Raw genomic sequence first — 17019 nt, 5'->3', positions numbered from 1 at the left:
TGGGGTGAGCACTTGCCGTCCTGTCTGTCACTAGGGCCCGGGGGACCTGTGGCCTGGCATCTCCAGGGACAGTTCTCCGCCCTCTGTTTTCGGGGTGTAGGGTTGGGGGAATCTGTCCTCCGTGGGGAGGCTTCTCCCCATCACACGTGAAGGCCGAACCTCCCTGCCATGGGAATCGTGGCACCAGGGCCCACATGGTTCTAATCAGTCCAGCTTTAGAGCTTTAAGCCCGACGAACAGTTGACGGACTCTGAAAGGGTGTAATCTGTTTACTACGTGAGAAAGGATGGGAATAAGAGGGTCGTACAGAAAGCCTGGCGTCCCTGTGCACATCAGGGTATGGAAGGAAGTCTCTGGGTTCAAAACCCAGTACCACCAAAAATAAGTAAATATAAGTAAACAAATAAATAAAATAAAAATAAAGTCACACCTTCTTCCGTGAACACTGATGCTTTTCTCAGAAAATCAGCTACTCTGTTTGAAACACCGCCATCCAAGCTCTTGGAGGGCAGGCCTCTGGCTCTCAGTTTCCACGGAGGTGGGGCTGTCCTGAGTGCCGAAATGTGTGTGTGGGACCGGTGTCCCTTCTCTGGGCACATTTGTTCTTCCTGCCTGCGTCTTCTGAGCTGTTCTCAGGCAATGGCTGATCACTGAGTCCCACAGCCTCCTCGTTATGCCAATAACAGATGCCCATCTGCTCGTCTGGCCAGGACTTTTTGGAGAGGTTTAGGCCAAGAACATACTGTAACAGTTGTCTGTGAAAATAACCTTCCGGCTATGACGGTTAACCCCTTTGTGCTAGGTCCTAGGCTGGCCACACCGAGGGCTAGGGAGGAAGTCAGCCCTCCGGGCATGGCTGAGGACACCCGGATGTCGCTTACACTCATCACTTGCTGGGCACAGGGCACTGAGCGACTGGCTCCCTTTCTGAGCTTCCATCTTCCCACAGGTGCTTAATGGGAAATGCAGCTGTCTCTAAGATTCCAACCAACATGGACAATCTCAGGGTTTTATGACTTCGTGGAGGTAGTAAAGTGGAGTGGGAGGGAAGAAGCCTCTGCAAGGAGTCCAGAGTCCTAGTTCTCTGTTCCGGACCAAAAGCTGTGTCCCCTTGGCCTCTGTTATGGCTTAGATCTACAATGTCCCCCAAGTCCCGTGTGTGTGGAAGGTGACTGGGTCATGCGGACACTGTACTCACCGACAGATGAATCATTCCGTAGCTGAATGTGCTGTCAGGAGATGGGGCCTGGTTGCAGGTGATCACTGGAAGGATCTACTCTTGCCCCTGCTCCTCCCTTGTCTCTCTGCTTCCTGGATGCCATGGGTTGAGCAGTTTTCTTCTGCCAGGCCCCTCCACCACGCTGTTTCTGCATTAGCAAAGCTGACTTTGGACTGAGCCCACTGGAAATTGTAAGCCAAATAATCTTTCCCCCTTTAAATTGTAGATGCTGGGGGTTTTTGGTGGGGGGTTGCCCCCACAATGAGAAAGTGACCAAGCCATCCTCCCTAAGCCTCTATTTCCTCATTTATAAACCCAGAAACATACTGCTGTCCTTCCTTTTTCCTGGTGTCATGGAGAGCATCAGGTGAGACACAGAAGCACGGGTAATGAGAACTGCATTGTCCTGGTTTGGGTGAGGACAGGAGAGTCCCAAGCAGCTCTTCTGAAGTTCCTAGAGGGAACACACATCTCAGAACCCCTGTGGCCCAAAGGAGAGAGCCCCTTTCCCTTCCTCACCCACCACTGTCCATCCCTGAGGAGCTGGTTAGCCAAGGTGACATGAGTGTGTACTGCTGACCAAATTTCCCAAATGCCAGGTCTCTTCCTTCCTTCCACAGACAACAATTGAGTGTTTTCTATGAGCTGAGCGGTGAATCAAGTAAACAAGGCAGGCATGGTCTCTGCCTTCAAGGATCCAACAGTCTAGCAGAGGAGACAGACAATAAGTAAGTCCCTAAGGTCCCAGATAATGTATCTTTCCAAAGTGACAACAACTGGATGAAAAGAAGGTGAGTTAACAGCATACAAGAAAAGCAAAAATGACTGGTTAGCATGTGAAACTCTGATCCCAATCCTGGGCACAGAGTAGGTGTTTATTAACATACTATGACAGATGTGATGCTAGAGGGTGCTGTGTGCTAGTCAGCTTTCCTGTTGCTGAGACACGATACCCAACACCCACAACTCTTAAGAGAAGAGGTTCATCAGCTATACCACTGCTGGGTGTCTTCCCAAAAGAATTAAAAGAATCATACCACAGCGATACATGTGCACCCATGTTTATAGCAGCACAGTTTGTAATAGCTAACACTTGGAAATAGCCCAAATGCCCATCAACTGGAGAGTGGATAAAGAAGATGTGGTTTTTCTATAAAAAAGAATGAGAAACTAGAGACATTTATAGCTGAATGGACGCATATTGAGGCCATACTCGTAGGACACACGTGTAAATACTGAATAGTTTCTCTGGTGGGAAAAACTAAAAGTGTAAATAAGGTTCAAATTGTATAATTGTTAAGGTGAAATAGGAAGAAAAGGGCTAAAGGAGTAAGGGAAATGGAAAGGGCAGTGGAAAGGAAAGAAGGGAAAAGAAAAAATAGGAGAAAAGGAAAGAATGGAAACAAAGTCTTTGTGATTGTGCTGTGTACCTAACATGCACCAATTAACTTAACGAGGAGGAAAAAGAAAAGAGAGCAGAGGTTACTTTGACTCACGGTTTCCAGTGGGTTCAGTCCACGGTCAGCTGGCTCCAAGGCAGAAGTGGCCTGGGGGAAGAAAACTGCTCCTGTCATGATGACCAGGAAGCCCAGACAGAAAGGAGCCTGGGACAAGACGACAGGTCCACTGAGGACGCTGGTGCCCCCCGAGCCAGTCATGTTCCACACATATGAGACTTTGGGGAACATCTGAGATTCAAACCATAACACCCTGTTACTGAGGAAGAGCACAGGAGGGAGGACATGGTGACCACGGTGTGACACCAGAGATAATTAGACGCAAACCCAGAAGACAGGAGGGAGAGTGTTCCAGGCAGAGTCCTGTGAGCCGATGGCCAAGGCAGGTAACAGCTTGGGGCCGGGCTTCAGGAAGACCGTCCGTGTTAGAGGGGACAGTGCGGGGGACAGACTTCAGGACAGAGAGGTCCACTAGGAGGAAGCTACTAAAGAGGAGGTGATCGTGCCAGTGTCACGACCTAGGGACAGCAAATAGTGAGGATATGGATATTACTGAGGAGATCAGGTCCAAGGGACATAGTGATTTCTTGAACTGAAGAGGAAATGGGTGAGTTGAGGGCACCAGAAGGGTGACAGAAACCCTAGCCAATGGCTCCTAGAACTTGAAGCTGTTTCTGGACAAAGTCCTGGATGCAAAATCCTCCCTGGGTGATACTGACACCAGTCTAGATCAACGCCTGGCCTTGAACCATGTTTTGCTCACATGGGTTCATATCAGAGGCCAGGAATGGAGAGAGACACCTCGCCTCAGGTGACTCCCGGGTCTCTGCCAGCTTCATGGCTGCAAACCCTAATGTGGGGCCCAGCCCCCCGCCAAAGGAAAGGCACAGGCTCCAAAGTGGAAACAGCGCCCGGGTGAAGCAGCATCTGAGCCTGAGACTGAGCAACTTCTAAGAACAGAAGTTTATTTGGCTCACAACTTGCCAGGGTGAGAGGTCCAAAGTCAAGGAGCTGGCAGGTTTAATTGCCTCGTGAGGTCTGCTCTCTTCTTTTAAAACCACCACATTGGTGACACTGGAATTTTGGAATGGACACTTTCACACCATAGCAAGAGAAGAAAGGGGATGACGGAGCTCTGCTGCCATCTCCCCCATTGCTCAGGGCTGCTGGGCTGGAGTCTGGCCCCTAGGAATGAGTGGCTCAGGTGTAAGAGACAGGAAAAGGAAGCGTATGAGAGAACGACTTTCCACACAGATAACCCCTCTCAGGCTTCCAACAAACATGCCCTCTCTCATGCTTTTCTCACAGTAGGACAATGGCATCTTCCATCAAGAAGCCTCCTCCCCTCCAACGTGTGTTCTCAGCCAACAGGAAGAGACAGAAATGGTGCCTATGGCTTCCACACCTCAGTCATAAAAAGCCATATGGCACCCTTCTCTCCTCTCCTCTTCTCTCTCTCTCTCTCTCTCAATCTCTCTCTCTCTCTGCCTGTCCTCACTGCAACAACAGCCACTGGACACTGGGGTTCAGAATTGAGCCCCCAGTCTTCAAATCTTCCAGCCAAAGAGACATGTGATGGTTTAGAGCTAAAATGGCCCCCAAAGCCTTACACATCTGGCAGGTGATTGGGTTGGCGGATGAGAATCTGGCTTCCTGTTAGGAAGTAGAGTCTGATTGGAAGAGGTGGTCAGTGGGGCGTGGCCTGGCCGGTCTAGCTCCCTTCCGGGCTCCTCCCTTTTCTTCCTGGCCCCCATGACAGAGCAGCCCTCCTTCCTGGCGGGCCCTTCCTCCGTGCTGTTTCTGCACTTAGCCTGGAGCTGTGAGCCACAGTGATGACGCCTGCCTCCACTAAACCACAGATGTCCAGTATTGCTCTCAGTAGTGAGAGAGCGACTAAGACACCACAGACACAGTGTAGGAGAGGTGAGGCATCCTGCCAGGCCCTGTCTGAATTTCTGAACCCCAGAAACTGAGGGATAATGTTTAACTGCTGTCCTTTCAAGCTATCAAGTTTTGGGGTGATTTGTTATGCAGCGATCAGTAAGTACTATGAGGAGTCACTACCAGGCCTACATGGGGAGGGGTTAATTTCGTGTCATTGTCACCTGACTTCATCACTCCTGAGGTGGGCCAGCACCGCAGCAGAGCACCTCCCACTTAGCACGACTCGCTCATCCCATGGCCCTTTGCAGCCTGAACTATTATCAGCCCATTTTACGGAAGAAAAGTGAGTCCAGAGCAGGAAGGGATCTCCCCAAGATGGTGCAGTAAGAGTCTGTGGCCAGGGACCCTCATCCTGGTCCCCCCGCACTCCCCATGGGGGTGAGCTTTACACCACCTGTCACCTTTCCTCTAACAAGGCCAGGAGGCAGAGGTGGGTGCATTTTCCCCTCCCACTCAGTGCCGACCTCTGTCATTCCAGCCACGCAGCTGTGCCGGGGCGGAGGGGAGATGTGGCCAGGAGACGGTAGGATCCAGTGCTCCACCTGACAGAAGATACCCTCTCCACACTCGGAGAGGCTCAGACGGCAAAGCAGTTTCCATGTCTCCGGCTGGAAAGCCCAGCAGATTTATCCCTCCGTGGGGTCAGACGGCCGCTGCATTTCACCATCAGGCCCACAAGCGCCTCATCCTCTGGAACTTTATTCCATCAAATATGCATTTGTTTGGTTTACGGGCTACTGAAGACCCAGGTCCACCGGGTCCCGCCAGCCACGGGCTGGCCTGGCAGCGTCCTCTCTTCCCGCTGTGCTCATGGCCCATTGTGTGGCAGCATGGCCACTCCTGCTGTCCCTTCCTGGCCTCCCTTCGGGCAAAGAGGAGGTGCCCCTGGGCTCTGCTCCCGTCTTAGTGACTTTCTTCATTGCTAAGACAAAATACCTGACACCTGCCACTTAAAGAAGGAAAGGGTTATTTGGGCTCACAGCTGACAAACATTTCAGTCCACAGTTCGGGCTCCAAGGCAGGGCAGCCTGGCAGGGGGGCAGGGCAGTGGAAAGCAGAGAGAGCTGGAGCAGATAAACCCTTCCGGATCACCCCACACACACACACCATGACCTAGGCCTTCCCTCCCAACAGAAAGTCAGTTATGATCCCCCATAATCTGATTGCCTTCCAAAAGTCCCACCTGTGATCACATGAGGTTTCACACCTATCTAAACAGTAACAGCTCATTTGCCAGGGCAGCCTCCCTAGAGGACAGTGGGTACCCCAGGGCTAAGGGCGCTCACCCGGCTGGTGTTAGATCTGCAGGCACAATATTGCTATATTCTAATGACAGCTGGTGGCGCTGGCCACGTGCCAGCACGCTGCAGAACACTGTGTCCATTTGCCACTTATTCACCCCGTAGGCCTGAGCTGGATGCCCAGGTCTTCTCCACTGACCTCAGGACCTTGAGTGACCACTTGACTTTTGTAAAGCTGGCTTCTCTGTCACACTGCCTCTGGCTTCGGGAGGGGCCAAGTCTCCCCAGGGTCGACCTGGACTTGTCAAAGTGGGAGATCAACAAGGGCTGGGACTGTGTTACAGACAGGCCAGCCCCACCAGACTCTCCTGCGGGAAAGAAAGCACGCTCCTTGGAGACAGGGCGAGATTTCCAGGGTGCCTGGAGGGCTCGCAGTCACTGGGGAACCATATGTTACCAAAGCCTGGCCCCAGGGCTGCCTGTCTCTAATCTGGGATTGGTTCACTCATCTTCACCCCAGCCCACAGTGCCGACTCGGTCACTTCTCCCTCCTGGGGGAGGCCACATGCCATACTCGCCCCATCCTGAAAGCTGGCACACAGCAGGTGCTCAGGAAGGTGTGCAGGGAAGGGAGAGGAGGGGACAACAGAACAGCCTGGCCTCTGAGTGGGATGTGTGGGTTTCTATTGCAGCGAAGGCTGATTCATATTTAATTCTCTTTTTTTAGTAAGTAAAGTGGGCTTTCTTCATGTTTGGATGGAAAGCACATACCCTCAGCAACCTATTGTGGGAAAATCAGGCTTTATTGTAAAAACAATTGTGCCAGATTTAAAGCAGGGATTAAAATTGAGGCTTGTTAAGTGTGGTCATTAATACATCAGGCTTTTTCTGTGGCTGGGGAGGGAAGTTATTCCTGTCTGTTTACCGAGGCAGGCAGAGATAGCCCAGGAGGTGCAGGGGTCCCTGAACCCCAAGACCCCCCGATCCTTTGGGGAGGAACAGAGCAAAAAATTAGGAATTCTCCTTGCAAACAGAAAAAGAGAACATATGGCCTGCTGAGGGATATTTATTCTTATCTGAAAATATATTTATAGATAAAGGTTCACAATTGCATACATTTTAAAGCCCCTGTAGTTGCACATTTAGCAAGTCTCTCTATTTACAACGTATGCCCAGGAATTCTGGAGCCAGAGCTGAGCCTACCCGGCCTCACATTCCTTATAATTCCTCAGGGGTGAAAGGCCTGACTTCTGGTGACCCAGCACTGGGGAGGAAAGGGGCTGAGAGAGGAAGAGGAATCAGGAAATGTCCCATCTCTGGGTATTTTTTTTATGCCAGAAGTATTGAAGATGGAGTCCTCGTCCTCCAGCCTCCTTCAAGCCACCTTCACAAAAGCTGGTCTCATTTCGAAGGCTCACAGAGGGGGAGATCCACCCTCTTGAGGCAGCAAAAGGAAAAAAGAAAAGCGAAGGGCGTGTGGAAAGGGCTGTGGAGTAAATCTCAAAAGGTCTCAAGAGCCAAAATTGTACTGACTTGAGGAACAAGACAAATAACAACGGTGTCTGTGACAGTTAATCTTGTCAACTTGCTCGGATTGGGAAACACCTACCAAGAGTAGAGCACACTTTCGGTTGTGTCCGTGGGGGAAGTTGCAGAGATGATTGGCATGTGAGACAGCGAATAGGGTGAAGACCTGCCCTGAACATTTGTTGTATCACCCAATAGGGTGTGAGCCAGGATGGAACAAGAGAAGGAGGAAGAAGTTGGCCAGCACAGGCTCTTTCTGTCTGTCTCTGCTTCCCGGATGTCATGAAGTGAGCAGCTTTGCTCTACCAGGACTTTCCTCCATGAGATTTCTGCCTCAAGTCAGGCCCACAGCAATGAAGTCCCCAACCACGGACTGAAACCTTTGAAACCATAAGCCTTTCAAACCAAATAAACCTTTCCTCCTTAAAGTTGTTTTCTCAAGTATTTTGTCACAGTGATGAAAAACTAACACGGTATCGAATTCTAACCTGAAGAATAAAATCACCATCCAGGAGTTCACATTGACACAAATAGACACCTGAATAAATCAGTGGGAGAAGTAACAGCACTTCCTTCTAGAAGGAATCCCAGTTATAGACATAGAAGGAAAATAAAGCACGTCCCTGGTGATTGCCAGAGATAAGATCCCTGGAAGGAGTCTAAAATGATGGGGTGTAAGTTTAAGCAAGGACAGATATACGTACTCCACCCAGTACTAAGTATAAAGGGAAAATAACCAGCTTATTGTGGAGAATCCCAGCAGAAGTCACCTGAACCAAGGGAGGAAGGCTGAAATCACTAGTTGTGTGTCACCAACACATGCCAACATCATCTACCCCTTCGGTGACATACATCCTTCTGCAGTCATCCAACCCAGTTTGTGACTCTCCAGAATCAGGACAACACTCAACAAACTCAAATCAAAGATATTCTACAAGATAACTGGCCAGTGCCCCCCAAGCGTGCCAAGGTCATAGAAGACCAAAAAGCAGCACAGACTGGCAGAAACTGGGCAGAGACACAGAGAAAGGCAACGTGATGTCCTAGACCAGATCCTCAAACCAGAAAAGGACATGCATGGGAAAACAGGAAGTTAAAATAAATTCTGAAATACAGTAAATATGTGGTAACAAGATTAAGATCCTAATTTTGATAAATGTTTTATGATTATGTGAGTACACCAGTAAAAGAAATTGGGTGAAAGGCACATGGAAACTCTTCAGACTAGTTTGCCACTCTTCATTAAGTCTAAAATTAGCTAAAATAAAAATTTAATGATGTGATAGGCTGAATAATGGCCCCCACAAGATACTCACTTCTTAATCCATGGAATCTGCAACTCTCTTGCCAGCTATGTCGAAAAGGGAGGGGAGTGGGTAGAATTTGCAGATATTGTTAACTTAATCTTTTTGATTTTTAGAAATGGGTCTTGCTATGTAGTTCAAGCTGGCTTTGAACTCAGTGTCACCGTACTGACCTCAAACTTGTGGCCAGCTCCTGCCTTGTTCTCCCAAATGCCTCAATTAGCAATCTGGAGATGAGGACGTATTGTCCGAGATCAGCGATGCTCCAATCAGAGCTCTCAATGATACAAACAGCCTGCTGTGCCGTGGGTGTCACCGGTTCACCACCACTGTCCTGGATGCTCAGCGAGGACTCAAATGCAATCACATGCATCCTTCTAAGACACACGCAGTGGAAGAGGAGGCAGTGTGACCATGAGACAGAGACTGGAGTGGCACAGGTATGAGACAAAAGTTGCCGCCAGTCCCCAAAAGCAGGAAGAGGCCCAGCAATGGATCCTCCCCCCAAACCCCCAGGCCCATGCACACTTTTGAGTCTGGCCCAGTGGTGTTGATTTTGCACCTCTGGCCTCTAAAACAGACCCAAACCAATCTATTTTAAGCTAGTAGTCTGTGGTAATGTGTTACAGTGGCAATAAGAAACTGACACAAGCGGCTAAACAGAACAAGGGAGTTGACTTGGGTGGCTCCCAGAGCTCCTACCAGCTGTGTCACATTCTTCATGCTTGGGTTCTTCTTGACCTCTGACCCCTGGAAGAAGCCCCTGGCTCCTGCCCAAGGGACACCCTCTGGGAACCGCCATTCCCATGCAATTCCCTGTAGGTGCTGATCTACCCAGCCTGGGGACAAAGGGCACAGCATCCAGGCTGCCCACCCATGAGGACTCCAGGAGGCCCGCCCCAGAAAAACAGTAATCACAGTTACCACTGCCTTTCAGTGAGGGCCTAGTCGCTGTGCATTTTACATGCATCACCTCAATCAGTCCCCATAACTGCCTCCTCCTGTGTGGCTCGGAGAGCTTATGGGGCTTGGCCAAGGTCACACAGCTATCTGGCAGCGGAGACAGAGTTCAACCCAGATGTCTGTGATCCAGAGAGCTCCTTTCTCCGACAGTGTCACACTGCCCCTGCACCCCAGCCGTGCCCTCTCCCTGGCAGAGCCTGGGCTCCCTGATGTCAAGGCCTCCCAGCTCCAGCCACCTTCGAGAGCCCAGGCAGACACCAGACACTCGGGTGAGAAACACCCTCAGTCTTGAAACCAACTGGTGCAGCTCAGAGAGCTTCCTGCTTCCCACAGGTATTTTATTAGCGCCACCCTTTCGCCCCAGGCATTCGGAGATGGCTGGCGACTTCTGGTGATGTTGCTGCAGAGAAGGGGATCAGGGGCTGGCTTGGGGACCCAGGTGGGCAGAGCATGGCTCCAGGTCACGTGGAACTGCAGAAGCCCAAATGTGAACTGAGCCTCTCATCAGCCAGCCAGGCCCTGCCACGACGAAGACAATGAGGCATTTGCCAAAGTGGCTCTGGAAATAAAGAGCCTCGGCCCCCTTACTGGTGGTGTGGGGAGTTGTCACAGCTCTTTGGCCAGCCAGGAGCCTGAACCCGCAGGATAACTCGGCTCCCTGAATCCCTGACTCTCACAGAGATTTCTAGAGCCTTCAAAGCCTCATGGTCCATCCTCCAGATGGGCTTGAAATCCCCACCAAAAAGTAGGGCTGAGGGTTGGGCAGGTGACTGAAACCTGTGACCCCAGGCTGGTGTGGGGTTATAAGGACTAGAGAGGACACAAGCATCCCTGAGAGCTTCCTTATGAAATTTAAACACTGAGCCAACAATACGCACCTCAGACCACTGGTCTGTGGCCTCCAGAGGCCCCTGGATCTTTCCTCTGCTCAGTCCTCCCATCCGGTCACTCTTTATCCCAAGGCCTTTTTCTGTAACGTGGGCGCTGCAGTGCCTGCCACCAGGACCACCTTTCCTTTTCCAGATGTTCATGCTACCCAAGTCCCACCTGCTCCAGGGAGCCCTCTCTAACTGCCTTGGGCTTCAGGGTTCTCCCCTCTCATGCCTTCCCTAGCCCACGGGACCCCACAGAGGAGGGGCCATCATTACAGGACGTGTTGGGGCATGCGGACCTGTCACAGGCTTCCCAACTCCTGCTGTCTTCCCAACTTTATGCACCTCAAGTCCCTGCATTGGGGTCTTGGCCTTGTTCCTTAGGTCACTGAATTTCAGACCCCGAAAAAGTCCCTTCAGCGCATCTACCCCCAGATGTTGGCCGCTATTCATCCAAGACCCGGATTTACCTTGCTATCCCGGTGAGCCCCTTCCACACCACAGTGGCCCCACAGTGGCTGAAGTCTGAAGCCCCATGGCCCTCCCTCTGGGTGCCACTGAATGCTCTCATTTATGAGCAGCCACAGAACCACAGGGTCCTGGGTGTGTCCAGGCACAGCAGGCGCTTTTGTGTGCATCAGAATAAACCTGAGCAATACAGACACTGAGGCTCCTTGTTAAAACTGAGGGGGACCTGGAGCTCCCCGAATAAGTGATAGATGGCAACAGCTACACCAACACATGGCTTCCTGTACAGGTGGGGGAAGCCACAGCAGAGTGGTAAAGAGACTTGGCCAAGGTCATGCAGCCTGCAAGCACCAGAAAAATCACTCCTTTGAGATCAAGGCAGATGTGGGAGTGGCCCCCTGACCACACACACGTCTTGCGTCCTGCTCAGCTGTTCACAGGTGTTGCTAAGCCCTGCTGGATTTAGATGTCCATCTCTGGGGACCTAAGCACCTTGGCATCCCCTCTGCCACAGGACAATTTTCTCAAAGCGCTGCAGCCTCCCAACCGCCCATAGAACTCTGGAGAGACAAAGCATGACACACATCTCCACGCCCAGCCTGAGGCTGGCACAGGGGATGCACTTATAATTGTTTTGCTGAAGATACAAAAGGGCAAGTGATTGACAACAGGGGTGGGTGATGCTCCCCTTTCTGGGGTGGAAAGACAGCCGTCCACAGGTGGCCTGTGCCTGGCCACCCCAGGGAGCCTGCTTCTGCCCCTAAGAGGAGACTCAGCTCAGCCTGATCTGTTCCTGCCCGGGCTCCGGTCTGGGTCGTCTCTGCAGTGGGGATTGAAAGTCATGTTGGATTAAGACCTGCTCTAGCTGTCACCCGTAGTGGGAAGAGCGCCTATCAGGCAGCCCAGAAGGGCCCAGTATCTAATGGAGATTTGCTAATAAGATCTGAGTTGGTGAGCTTTGCATCCTATTAACACGGGGGAGTCCAGGCCTGTCTGTCTGCTGGAAAATTGCAAACACAATAGAAAAGTCACTTATGAATATTAATAGGACTGGAAACAATGCCGAAAGAAATTGTTGATGTGATTGGGAAGGGGGAGGGGGTGGGGGTGGGGGCAGCCTCCCTTCTCTCCCAGCCTTGCCTGTCACTCCAGAGCTGCCTGGAAGGGAGAGGTCTGCTGGGCTGTCACAACAGGACAGGAGCGACCGGTGTGGGCCCGACTTCAGGGGCCTCCCCGGGAGGCTGGTGCCCTCTGAGAAAGAAGCCATCGTAGAAGCAAGTTGAGCCCAGAAATGGGGGAAAGTAAGATTTCTAAGGATGTCGACTGAGCCCTTGAATACAGCCATGCTTGAATGAAGACCACCTTAAGATGGTGTTGAGAAGGCTTTGATTATATTCATTGACTTATTACAGTTGGCGGATACTTATAGTTCAGAGCTGGTCTGAGGCTTATGCGCACAGATTAATGGCTGCAGCTGGCTTGCAGAAAGAGAACTCAATGTGCCACTGGCCATGGCCAAGAGCAACCCAGGACAGTGACACTGTGGGGCCTGTGTTAGCCGATAGCATCTGTAGCCGAAGACCCCATTATTCTTGCTCATCCTCTGCAAAAAGTTAATATTAATCTAAGAAAAAGAACAAGTTCCCACTAACCTGAGACCCACTTCTTGCAAGAATGCTTTGTTCCGTTCTTGCTAGGCCTTGTTCGTCTTTATTTGTCACACCACATATCTGACTATACACTCCCCGATGCTGCTTGGTGCTCAGGAAATATCGGCAAGTCTGGGCTTCAGGGTCTCTGCTCAGTACAATCTCTGACCTCCGGGCCTCGTTTCACTTACTGGTTATCTTTGACTTCATTCTGCATCGTGTACCTGATCAGGTGTCGGGGCTTCCTTGGGAATCCCCAATACCTGAACCAGAACTATAAAATATTACAATTTCTAACTAGCTACAATTACATTTTGTTAAGATGAGTTTGAACTAATACATTCAGCTATTTGAAGTCACGGGGCTGGGTCCGCCGCCCTACTTGAACCTGAAGCCAGTAGATCTCGCCTTTCCCCCTTTCCTCACTTCTGCCTCCAGCTCAGCTCAAAGGTCCAGGGGCCTTAAAAGGCTTAGAGTCTGGGAAGCCACAGGCTCTGTTCTCAAGATCCACTCATTGTCTTGTCTCCAGCTCCGGCCTAGCCTTGGTTCCATCTGCTTTTCAACCCCCAGTTTGGAATGCGGAGGTGCAGTGCCACCCCAGGCTCTGGAGAGGGAGGTCCCAGCAAGTCCGTCTGTACCTCTGACATCCCAGCCCGAGGGACTGTGGAAATGACACGCCCTCCTTTGTCTGCTATGACTTAGCCTCACCCAGGGCTTAGTCTGGGGACTCAGCTGATGGCCCACAGCCAGATGCCACCGCAACATATTTAATTTGCCTCGTCTTTATATAATTTTTTGCTTTATTCATTGAAAAAGTCATCTCTCAGCTTGACAGAAGTCCACAATTCTACTTTTCCTACCTTTACCAACCCAAATTTTTATATCACCTCTTTGGCCACAAGGGCATCTGAGTTTAACCCCTGGCTGAGACCATCTGGTTGCCTTTCCTGCAGGGACAGGAAGAGGATCTGTGAGGAGTTTCCGGTGTGCAGTTACATGGCAGGAGCTGAGGGGAGAGGGCAGTGACCAGCATTCACAGGACTGTGCCCCCGGGCGTATGTGTTACCCTGCTGCCCCTTACCTGCTCTAAGGCTCCCCAGATCCAGGTTGCAGCCCCTGCCTGGCCCTCTGCTGGGCCCTGGTGTCTGCAGTTTCCAAGCCCTGCCCTCCTTACACTCCCCTGTTCTCACACAAGTACAGGGGCATCCTGCCAGGCCCGGACCCAGGAACGAACCACTGCCAGCCGTGGGGCCCTGCAGGTCTCTCTGCTAGTTTGCATTGTATTTGTACGATAATTACTAATGGCACAGATCATTTTTATTAGCTGAGCTGTCTGCATTAAAATGATAGATTTTTTCTTTTATTAAAAACATCCGAGGGAGCTGCTATCGCAGTCGGAGAAGGACAATCTTCTGTTTAGTTTAAGAGCAGATGGTTACCAAAATGTTCAGTGGAATAAATTGAGGCTGGGCCGAAGCACTGGGTAAACATATCTGAAATTCTCTGGCCTGCTTCAAGCCTCCCACCCTGGTTCTCTCGCGGAGCCTCCTTTGGGAACTTGCTCTCAAACCATTGGCAGACCAGATCTGGGGGACTGTGGGCTAGAAAGCACATATAGGGGTTCACCCCAGAGCTCATGGGGCTTTCATGCTTTGGTAGCCAGAGCTTAGGGGGTCAGGAAGTAGGGTGGGGAGAGGCAAAGAATGTTCCTACTACAAAATAATGGTCCAGGCAGGGGACGCCCGGCCAATCCAGACCTCATCTTCAGGCCTGAACATCGAGGGCTTTGGACCAGCCAGCCACAACTGCCTGATTAGGATGGGAGGGAGTTTTATTAAAAAAAAAAAAAAAAAACTGTTTTAGCAATCCAAGTGATTAGGAATCACTGAATTAGACAGGTTTCACACGGATTGTATTTCTCCAAAGGAGGTGACTATAAACAGTGGGTTTCGAATTTGTATCCACAGCGCCTTTCACCCAAGGCCCACTTGCGCAGTGTGGGAATGCTAAACAGGAAGAGGTCCCAGGGCTCACTCAGCTCCAGCACTCTTTGCTCCGTGGACTTTTGTCACCTGAAGAAGTCTTTCTGCTCGCTCAGTCACTCTGCAAACACTCCCAGACTGTCTCCCTTGTCTCTGGCACTGGCTGCAAGCCATGAATCCAGGGAGAAAGGACCGATTCTCCCTGAAGTTGCAGGCAATGGTGAACTCTAATGAAATTATCTACTAATGTATGCATTTTTCTTAGTTCTTCCCAATTTTCCATTTTTAAGGCTTTCATCCGCTGAACACATTTCTATGCTGTTTTTTTAAAACTAATGAACAGAGTCCCCTGACCTGGCACAGTAGGTACTCAATTAATGTTTGTTGGAAAATGATGTTCATGCCCATCAAAAGGGGACCCCAACTCTCAGCTCCTGTAGGTTTTGAGATGTTGGAAGTGGGGCTGGTGGAAGGAGTCTCTGAGGTCACCTACGCCCAAGTCTACCATATTCTTCCAGATATGAACCCCTTTCTTTCAACCAATTGTTCCTCAGAATCCCAGAGATAGGAAGAATAGGTCTGGATGGAGGACATGTTGGAAAGAGGTAGGCCAACCCCCAGGCCCTGAGACCCTACCTTAAAGTTCCTGGAGTTCCAACAAACTTGGTATAAAAACTGTAATCTTGCTGCTACTATGTGTACACACACACACACACACACACACACACACACACACACACACACTTTTACGTTTGAACACAGCAGACACAGAGAGAAGTCATGGGTTCCAGGTCATGCACTGAACTGGCAGCCAAACCAGATCAAAGCCACAACTTGCCCTAGAATGGCATCTCCTTGGCCTTGACTGATCTAACTGTCCATCACAAACTAATACCTGTGGCCATGGGGAAGGGGAAGTTCCTCCTGTTTCTCTAGCAACAATGTCCCTGTATTTATGTGGCCTCATTTGTAATGTAGAGATGAGCTTTTCCTTTCCAGAAGCAAACAAGGCCTCTCCCACCCTGGGGTGAACAATGGAAACCCAGGGGACCAGCATGTGCACAAGGGGCTTTTGGAAGATGACTGGTTTACGGGTTCTTGTAGCTGACTTGCTGCGAGGAGATGGGGTCTGGCCAGGTCCCTGGGCTCATGACCTGCAAGGGTCCATCTCCCTTCCTACTCCTCCCTTCGCTCTCCACTTCCTGGTGGCCATGCCCTGAGCAGCTCTCCTCCGCCAAGCCCTTCCACTGTGCCTTCCTGCCTTAGACCTCGCCAGCTGTGGTCTGAAATGTGAACCAAGATAAACCTCTCCTTCCTGAAATGAGTGTTGGGTGCTTTTTTCCCAGTGACTAAGTCACCTCCCACCTCTGGGCTTCAGTTTACTCCATTGAAGGGAGTCAGAGAGACCCGGTGTGGCAAAGAGGTCCCTTGGATGTCAACTGCAGTCAGTTGGCAGAGATTGCCTGGAGAAGGGCTGAAGAGCAGGATGGCAAGGCCACCTCTGAGCTCAGCAGGACAGTGGCGAGACCCACCCGTGACCTCTTTGGTCTCTCCTGAGTCCGTCCCAGCGGTCCAGCCTGGAGACATGGCTCTCTGGAGAGCCGGCACCATAGGCATCGGCAAGGCTAGACCTGAGGGTTCCTGGGGCTTCCATGGAATGTGGGACCCCTGAGCACCATCCCTCTCCCATACAGGTTTGTCTCCCTGCTCTGCCCGGCCCCACGCCAAAGGGTCCTCCAGGCAGAGCGTGAGGTCAGAGAGCCCCTGTATGGAGGGGTCACGGACACCCACCACTGGGCGATCCCCCAAAGCCACCACAGCCCCATGGACTGAGATGCAGGGCCAGTCTGTAGAGGAGAATGTGACTCACAGGTTGACCTTACTCCACAGAGGGAGTGTGTGTTCCTGAGAAAATTGCACTCAAATTGAATTTTTATAAATGGAATCCTATTTCAGCAATGATTTACAACACAGTTTCTAAGACACTTTATCTTTATACTGGAGTAATGTTCTTCAAGTTTTCCCTTTAGAACTCCACTTCCTTTCAGAAGTGCTGAGAATGCCACAGAGGCCACCAGGTCCCACCATTTCACCACCAACGGAGAAACTGAGGAACAGAGGGAGGCAAGAACCAGTTTCTACCAGGTGGCTATGAGGTCTCAGGGACCTTTTCAGCCCTGAAAGTGAGTCATACTGCCCATTTCTGACCATACCACAGGGTGGGATTGGTATCATCCCCGCTTGACAAATGAAGAGAGAAACTGAGGCTCAAGACAAATTAAAAACTAACACAGTAGGGGCCAGGGATTTGGCTCAGTGGTTCTGCTGCCTCCCTCACTAAGCAAAAGGGTCCAAGTTTAATCCCCAGTACCAAAAAAAAAAAAAAAAAAAAA

The 17019-nt window shown here is 50.8% G+C and overlaps 1 long non-coding RNA gene across 1 annotated transcript; it reads right to left on the bottom strand.

Annotated features, from left to right (window-relative positions):
- Window positions 1–1552: 1552 nt before the first annotated feature.
- Window positions 1553–3389, bottom strand: LOC104854130. The gene is made up of 3 exons (XR_777978.1): window positions 2716–3389; window positions 1743–1924; window positions 1553–1673 (listed from the first exon to the last, which is right to left on the bottom strand). It is a non-coding gene; the product is annotated as an uncharacterized LOC104854130 (long non-coding RNA).
- Window positions 3390–17019: the final 13630 nt, after the last annotated feature.

This window comes from Fukomys damarensis, unplaced genomic scaffold (genome assembly GCF_012274545.1).
Source record: "Fukomys damarensis isolate Sample0158 unplaced genomic scaffold, DMR_v1.0_HiC HiC_scaffold_27, whole genome shotgun sequence".
Classification (NCBI taxonomy): Eukaryota; Metazoa; Chordata; class Mammalia; order Rodentia; family Bathyergidae; genus Fukomys; species Fukomys damarensis.
This window is presented reverse-complemented; position numbering and strand designations above follow the sequence as displayed.